This window comes from Muscardinus avellanarius, assembly GCF_963383645.1.
Source record: "Muscardinus avellanarius genome assembly, chromosome: 3".
Classification (NCBI taxonomy): Eukaryota; Metazoa; Chordata; class Mammalia; order Rodentia; family Gliridae; genus Muscardinus; species Muscardinus avellanarius.
This window is the reverse complement of record NC_137788.1, coordinates 45,680,336-45,688,537: the sequence shown is the minus strand read 5'-3', so window position 1 is coordinate 45,688,537 and position 8,202 is coordinate 45,680,336.

Below are 8,202 nucleotides of genomic sequence, written 5' to 3'. Positions count from 1 at the left end.
TTTGCTGGGTGACTGGAAATTAATGGCCTGGGGATGTGGAAGGGCAGCCAAGCCCACCGGAGTGTCCCAAGTACTGCATCTACTACTAGGAAGATGGAAGGAAAGAGAAAGGAAGGAAGGAAAGAGGGAAGGACGGGAGGGAAAAAGGAAGGAAGAGAGGGAGGGAGGAAGGAAGGGAAGAAGAAAGGAAGGAAGGAAAGAGGGAAGGATGGGAGGGAAGAAGGAAGGAATGGAGGGAGTGAGGGAGGGAGGAAGGAAGGGAAGAAGGAAGGAAAGGGAAGAAGGAGGAAAGGAAGGAAAGAGGGAAGGATGGGAGGGAAGAAAGAAGGAATGAAAGGAGGGAGGGAGGGAGGAAGGAAGGGAAGAAGGAAGGAAGAAAGGGAAGGAGGAAAGGAAGAAAAGAGGGAAGGAAGGGAGGGAAGAAGGAAGGAAGAGAGGGAGGGAGGGAGGGAGGAAGGGAAGAAGGAAGGAAAGGGAAGAAGGAGGAAAGGAAGGAAAGAGGGAAGGACGGGAGGGAAGAAAGAAGGAATGAAAGGAGGGAGGGAGGAAGGAAGGGAAGAAGGAAGGAAGAAAGGGAAGGAGGAAAGGAAGAAAAGAGGGAAGGAAGGGAGAGAAGAAGGAAGGAAGAGAGGGAGGGAGGGAGGGAGGAAGGGAAGAAGGAAGGAAAGGGAAGAAGGAGGAAAGGAAGGAAAGAGGGAAGGACGGGAGGGAAGAAAGAAGGAATGAAAGGAGGGAGGGAGGGAGGAAGGGAAGAAGGAAGGAAGGAGGAGAGGGAGGAAGGAAGGAAAGAAAGAAGGAAAGGGAAGAAGGAAGGAAGGACAGGGAAGAAGGAAGGGAAGAAGGGAAGAAGGAAGGAAAAGAGGGAGGGAGGAAGGAAGGAAGGAAAAGAAAGAGAGAGAACAGATTTTCTGATTCCAATTTTAAGAAGAAAAAGATGAAGAAAAGACACCACCCAGCAGCTAATTACTCGCAGGCCAGTGCCTGGGCTTGCTCAAGTGCAAGGGCTGACATGATAAAATGTTAGCATCTTGCGATCTGCTGTTAATAAAATGTAGCACAAAAGCACAGAGGGGTTTTACATCTGCTCACAGGATGCCGCACAGCTTGGGGAACCCTCTGCAGCCTGCCTACCCATGGCTGGCTTGCCAGGGCTCGCATGGACTCCCTGGTCCAGGGCTTGGGGGAGAGGCAAAGGATGTCCTGCTGAGGAGGGGGACAGATCCAGGAGGTGGGGAGGGGGGACTGGGGCCTTCTTGCCAAGACGCTGTCCTCAGTTCAGCTGGCTGTGGGTCACCAGCCGAGGGTGGCTGAATGCAAGAGGGTCAGCGTGCTGGCCTTGCTGGAAAGAAGACTTTCTCTCAGCAGAAGAAAACTTAGCAGAAGAAATGAAGACAGCAGTAATAGCAAAAGATTAGAAGCCACCTTCCTGTCTCTTAGGAGGAGTCTGGTTACATACATTAAGTGCATCCAGTCAATGACATACTACACAGGTGATAACAAGAATTCTGAAGATGATATACAGATCTCTAAGCTCTCATACACAGTGGGGGAAAGGCCACAACTCGATTCCCAGGAACCTCTGACTCTAATTCAGTGTTTCCTTCGATTATGAACGTAGGCCACAGGCCCTGGTAGAATGAGCTGTGACTCGGTCTCTGATAGAGATCACACATGTTCTTGTGTCACTTTACACTTGTGGAAAATATCTCAAAAGATCAACGATAGCGCTGCTTCGAACTATCAGTAGTGATTAGACTCACTGCTAGATACTGCTACGTATGTGTTAGTCAGATCGTATGTGTATTACTGAATAACAAATGCAGCTTTCTATTTTGACAAGTTATTAAACTCTGTACCCTCATGAGTTATATTTTTTCCACTGAAAGCACTACACGCCTGTAATTCCAGTACTTGGGAAGCTGAGTCAGGAGGATCACAGGTTCCAGGAAAGCCTCAGCAACGTAATGAGGCCCTCAGCAAATTAGCGAGACCTTGTTTCAAAAAAAATAAGATAGGGCTGGGCGTGGTGGTGCACACTTGTAATCCCAGCGCTTGGGAAGCTGAGACAGAAGGATCACACAGATTGTAGTTTCAGCCTCAGCTACTGAGTGAGGCTCTCAGCAACTTAGTGAGACCTTGTTTCCAAATAAAAGTATATAAAATAGGTCTGGGGGTATAGCCCAGAGGTAGAAAAGCCCCTGGGTTCCACTCCCAGTACCACACAAACACAAAAAATAAGATAGGGTTGGTGGTGTAGTTCAGAGGTAGAACACCCTGGGTTCAATTGCCAGTTCCCTTCCCCACAAAATATGAGGAGGAAGAGGAGGAGGAGGAGGAGGAGGAGGAGGAGGAGGAGGAGGAGGAGGAGGAAAAAACTACTTTGAGAAGGGGTCACAGCTTTCACCATCACCAGACTGATGAAGGGGCCCATAGCACACACACACAAAAAGGCTTGGAAACTCTAAACAGAGTAGCTTTCAGAATGGTGTAAATCATGTGCTCCTCTGTGTGTACTTAAAAACAGATCAGTGGGACAGAATTGAAAATCCAGACACACCCACAAAAATATGCTCAATTGATTTTTTTTGGCAAAAGTGCAAAAACCATTCAGTGGGAGCCAGACACAGTGGTGCACACCTGTAATCCCAGCTACTCAGGAATCTGAGGCAGGAGGGTCGCAAGTGTGAGGCCAGCCTGGGCAACTTAAGGAGACCCTATCTCAAAATTAGTTTTGTTAAAAAAGGGATAGGCATGTAACTTAGCGGTAGAGTGCCCCTGGATTCAATCTCCAGTATCAAAAACCAAAGAAAACTCTACTCAGTAGCAGAATGTATGATGCTAGAGCAACTGGACATCCATAGGTCAGAAACTGGGCCTCAACCTGCAACTAAATTAACTCAAATGCAAAATGTAAAATGGAACCTGAATAAATTGGGTGACTTGTGTCAACATCAACAGGAGAGCATGTTTCCACTGGGTGTGATTGCGAAAATGGTATATAAGATTTCTCTGTATTATTTCCTACAACTGAATGTGAATGTATAATGATCTCAACATTAGAGTTTAACCAAGAAAAAAAGCTTAGAGAGAGCTAGGTGTTGTCGTTCACATCAGTAATCTCTGGTACTTGGGAGGCTAAGGCTAGAGGATTGTAGTTTCAAGGCCAGCCTCAGAAACTTAGATCTCATTTTCAAAATAAAAAGTAGGCTGGGCGTGGTGGCGCACGCTTGTATAATCTCAGCGCTTGGGAGGCTGAGACAGGAGGATCGTACAGGTTCGAAGCCAGCCTCAGCTACTTAGTGAGGCTCTCAGCAACTTAATAGGTCTGGGAGTATAGTCCAGAGGTAAAAAGCCCCTGGGTTCCACCCCCAGTGCCAATAAATAAATAAATAAATAAATAAATAAATAAATAAAAACAAGTATAAAGAAAGTAAAAAGGCCCAGAGGTATAGCTTAGAGATAGAATGCCCTTGGGTTTGATTCCCAGTATATAAAAAATTTTAAAGCTATGGATGCACAAATCATCTTTGGAAGGGGAGACGAAAATAAAGGGATGCGTCTGAGGGAGGGAGGGAAGTGCTGAGATAGTAAGACGGAGGAAGCTGTTCCTGGCTTGCAGCTTTAAACTGCTTACTATTTTTGTGCCTTGCTTATATTACAGTTAATTAATTAATTTTAAACAAAAACAACCAACCAAACAAGCTGGAGAACAATGAAGAAATGGCCATGAAAATAAATTATCCTTGTAATAATTTCAAAACCAGCTCCTAGGTTGCATTTGAATTAAAAGCACTAATATTGAGAAATTTCCCATCTACCATGTGAAAGAGTTTAGACTTAAATTCAATATGCTATTAATAGTCGTTATTTTTTTTAAAAAAATCAACTTCATGATTCTTTGTTCATGATTTTCAAAACGAAATTAAAGGTTTTGGATTTTTTTTAATGATTTCATTCCTTGTGTAAGTCTTGAGCTGATTGTCCTTTGTAGTCTTCTTGTCGGCACTGTTGAAACCCAGCTGGGCTGGGCGAACTGCAGCTGGGCCGCCAGCCTCAGTGCGGGGCGGGGCCAGGACCTCTCCAAGACTCATTCCCCCTCCCTGAGGAGCAGGAGAGCTCAGCGCGGTTGGAACTTGGTTCTGGATTCGGGTGGAACGAGAATTGAATCCAGCTCTGTCACTTACAGACAGTGTGACTGAGGGCAAGAACTCACCTGTGAAAGCCCCAGTTTTTCCATCTGTAAGATGAGGTACTGGGGTGCCTGCCTTGAAGGGTCACCGAGAAGTCACAGAACTTGTGAAAAGCACTCAAGCATGATGCCTAGTGTGTAAAGAGCCATAGCTGAAAACAGCCCTGGGCTGGGAGCTTTGCAATTTGTAGCCTCCTGACATGGTCTCAAAGAGGAGGTTGTCTTTACCCATCCAATGACACAGGTACCCTATACTGGACACCAAGAGGTGCCCTGGGAGGAAGTATTTCACACAAGGGTCCTGCATCCTCAGCACACCCCTGAACCAATGTTCCCTGGGGGCCAAAGGGAGGCAGGGAGAGGTTACGTGGCCAAGAGCACACAGCTAGGAGGCGGCAGGGAGGAAGGGCAGGATCTCCCAAGAGCCCGGCCTTGGCCAAGAAAAGGAAGCTGTGGCACAGTCTAGGGTCTCTGAGCTCCCTGTAAAGGGGCCCACCAAGACCATAGTGCCCAGGAGCGGAAGAAGCTGTGAGAGCCCCCAGGGATGCAGGGGGAGGGTCTCACCCCCTGCCACAGGCCCAGAGAGGCACATTTTGTGATTTCCAGAAAAATGGTGCACAGCAGAGTTGGAGGGCTTCTCCTCTGTGGAGTTCAGGGAACCACACCGCAGGGGTGCTGCTTTGGAAGACAGCCCCTCCCCTTCCTCTGCCGTGGCCATAAGAGCAAGCGTTCTGCCAGTGTTGGCACACGAGTGACGCCCAGGCCACAGTGGGAGGTCAGGCAACAGGTGTTGACAAGAACCTTCTGATGCACAGGGAGGCCACACCTGGGACCCTAAGGGCTCTTCCCGCAGTGCTGTCCTACAATGCCAGCGTTAGGAATCCTTCAGTGAGTCTCATGGAGAAAGCAGTGGTGCCTGAGGCAAATGCCCCCAGACTGCTCTCCCCATGCTGAAACACACCGGAGACCAAGGCGCATTCACAGGCCCTGTGTGTCGAAAATCTCAGGCTGGCAACTCAAGACAACATGGACGTTAAAGCTCCGTGACTGGCTCCCAGGGGTGTACTACCCACTCCTGTACCCACCCTCAGCCACCCCCTCCGGAGGCTCTGACACCTGCAGACTAGTGACTCTGAGCAGGTCGTTGCTCTCTGCACCTCACTTTCCTTTATAACCAAGGAGTCCCAGTGGGTTGTGGTGGTTGAGGCCAGCACTGGGTGCTGTAGGTGCCACGAGGGCTGACTCTGTTCCTCTGAGTGTGAGTCCCCAGCCTACTGCGCAAGAGCTGTAAGACAAAGGATGCCACAGTGGGTGGCGAGGGCAAGGTGACTCCAGCCTGCACCCAGAGACCTCCTAACGCTGGCATTGTAGGACAGCATTGCGGGAAGAGCCCTTAGGGTCCCAGGTGTGACCTCCCTGTGCAACAGGATGTCCTGACAGTGGTTTGCAATAGTCCCTCCATAAGTACCGGCCTGACCAATGGCAAGCCCTATACTGGGACAGCAGGGACAAATGAGATCTTGTCACTGCCTCCGGGAGACTCACAGCCTGGAGGGAGGGACTTCAGTGATGGCCACGCAGACCCTACACAGCCTCCTAATCCAGGCGGTAGGGGTCAGGGCCGATTTCCTGGGGGTGGGACACAGGAACTATGTCTGTGAGGATCAAGGGAGCTGCCCAAGCAAAGCAAGTAGTCTAGGCAGAGGACTCTGTGTGCGAGAAAGCGTAAAAAGGGAAGGAAGCAGGGAATGTGTTGTGGGACCACGGGGGTTGAGTGGCAGGTGGCGCTGAAGACAAAGGAGGGCATGACTTCTCAGCGGGGGCCGCTCAAAGATGATTTGCTGAAAAGTTGGCGGTCGCATAGCACAGCCTAGAGGCGTCATTATTTCTCAGGGAAACCCCTATTCTCCAGGGCACTTTAAGGACCACGCAGCAAGATCCTACTCATGGGGAAGGATGCTGCAATTCTGCTAAGGCCGGTCGCTAGGCAACTGACCGAGTCCCCAGCTGCCGCGGGCGCGCCCTCTCCTGGCGGCGCTCGGCCAGTGCACCCGGCATCAAGGAATGCTGGCTGGCTGCTTTCCAGAATATTATTCTGGTTTAGCGCTAAATTTCAGCTGTTTGGCCTGAGCAGCGCTGCTACTGGATACTGGTCACTCCACTTTCCTTTATTTCCTGCTTAAACCTGGCTGACTTTCCCTTCCAGGACTGAGCTAGGCCAACTACTGAGGGAAAGGTAGCCAGGTCCAGTGAAATGTTGGTTCTTAATTCTAAGGCCAGTAGAGAGCCACAGAGGGCTTGTGAGCAGAGCAGCCGCATGAGCAGATCTGGTTTTCCAGCACTCACTCGCGGAGCACAGGCTGGACTGCCTGGGAAGGCTGCAGGGTGCAGAGGTCTGCAGACCCAGAAGGCTGGGTCACCATGGGGAGAGCCCACAGGAGCAAGGGCAGCTGGGGTCTCTTACAACCTGGGCTGGCAGCAGAAGGCAGGCCTCCCACCCCGAAACCAGTAGACAGGGGCCAGCACTGGGCAACTCCAGCCCCACAGTTGGCCTTTTCACCCCGCTGGGCGCCCATGGCTCCGGGCAAGGCGCTGAGCCATCTCTGGAGATCCACCAGATCACAGGCTGGTAGAACCGAACAGCTCTCCCTCCCTGCAGTCCCGGTGGTTGGGATCCCTACAAGAGGACAGCACTTCTCAGGCCAGAGCCTCCCTCTTCCAACCCCAGACTCAACACCCATTTCTTTGCACTGGTCAGGAATGGCACAGTCCACCTGGTCACTGGCCATCTCCTATGTGTGTATGCTGATCAAAAACAGGAAAATAGCTTTGTTGATTAATGTAGCCTGGTTGAAAGATCTTTAAAAATGTGAAGTCTAAGATAAAACTTAGTGTAATACAGAAGTAGGATCCCTGCTCAGGCCCCACCTCGCCGTACTGACAGGTCAGGGGGTCCATTAGAACAGGCTGAGAACCAGAGGCAGGTCTTTGCCCACCATGCCCAGGTCCTGTAGCACTGTGGCCGGGGGCAGGACCAGCACTGGGGGACGAGTGTCATGCTGTCCAGACGTCTGTGTCATGTTGGGCTGAAGCCGATGCTGACCCACAGGCCTCTGCACACCTGTGTTTGCCTCATGGCAGCACTCTACCCATAAAGCAGAAACTAAAGCATTCTCTCGGTGGTTCCTGTCCCAGTACCTTCTGCTAGAAGGGACTCGAGCGCTGGACCCCACCATCACACTGGCGTGGACAGAGCAGTTAGGTATCACTTCTCAGTAATCCTCTTGCCACCCGTCTGGGACCTAGGATGCCTGGGCACCCACACATCAGCCTTTCCCTGCACCTCACAGCTAGGAACACCCAGCTCTCTCACCTCACTCACTCCTGTCCTCTAAGGTGAGGATGAAAGCTCGGCTCCACCGGGCTTGGCCATGCCCACAGCCACCACCCTCCTGGGCAGAGCGGGAGGCTGCTTTTTTCTGAATCCAGTGGACACAGGACATCTTTTAAATGAAGGGATGAATGAAATGGAGGGAAGAGGCCCAGGACTCTAAAAGAGCAGGATTGGATCAAGTTCTGTTTTTTAAAACCAGGTCCCTCTACAGGGACCATAAAAAGAATTGGAAATCTTTATTTCTGGTGTGTCTACATCAAATTTTCTTAAAAGGTCTTCACTCCTTAATAATAAAGTAGAGAAATCTACAAAGCAGCCCAATGTCTCACTTTGTAACTAAGATCAAGGGAGGAAGTAAAAGGGACTTGCCTTAGCCAGTGGCAGGCCGTGAATCCTCACCCCACACACCCAGGCTTCTGCCTAGCATACCCTTCCACGAGGATTACAAAGAAACCTTCCGAAAGAACTTCCATTGCTTGTTTTATTTTAACAGTCAACAGTCCCAAGAGAAGAAACTGCTGTCCCAGGTGATCTGGCCACACCATTCTACTCTCTTAGAACTGCGTGCAGAAGTACATGAGCTTTCTACTATAAAATCATCAAATAGTGAAACTTTAAC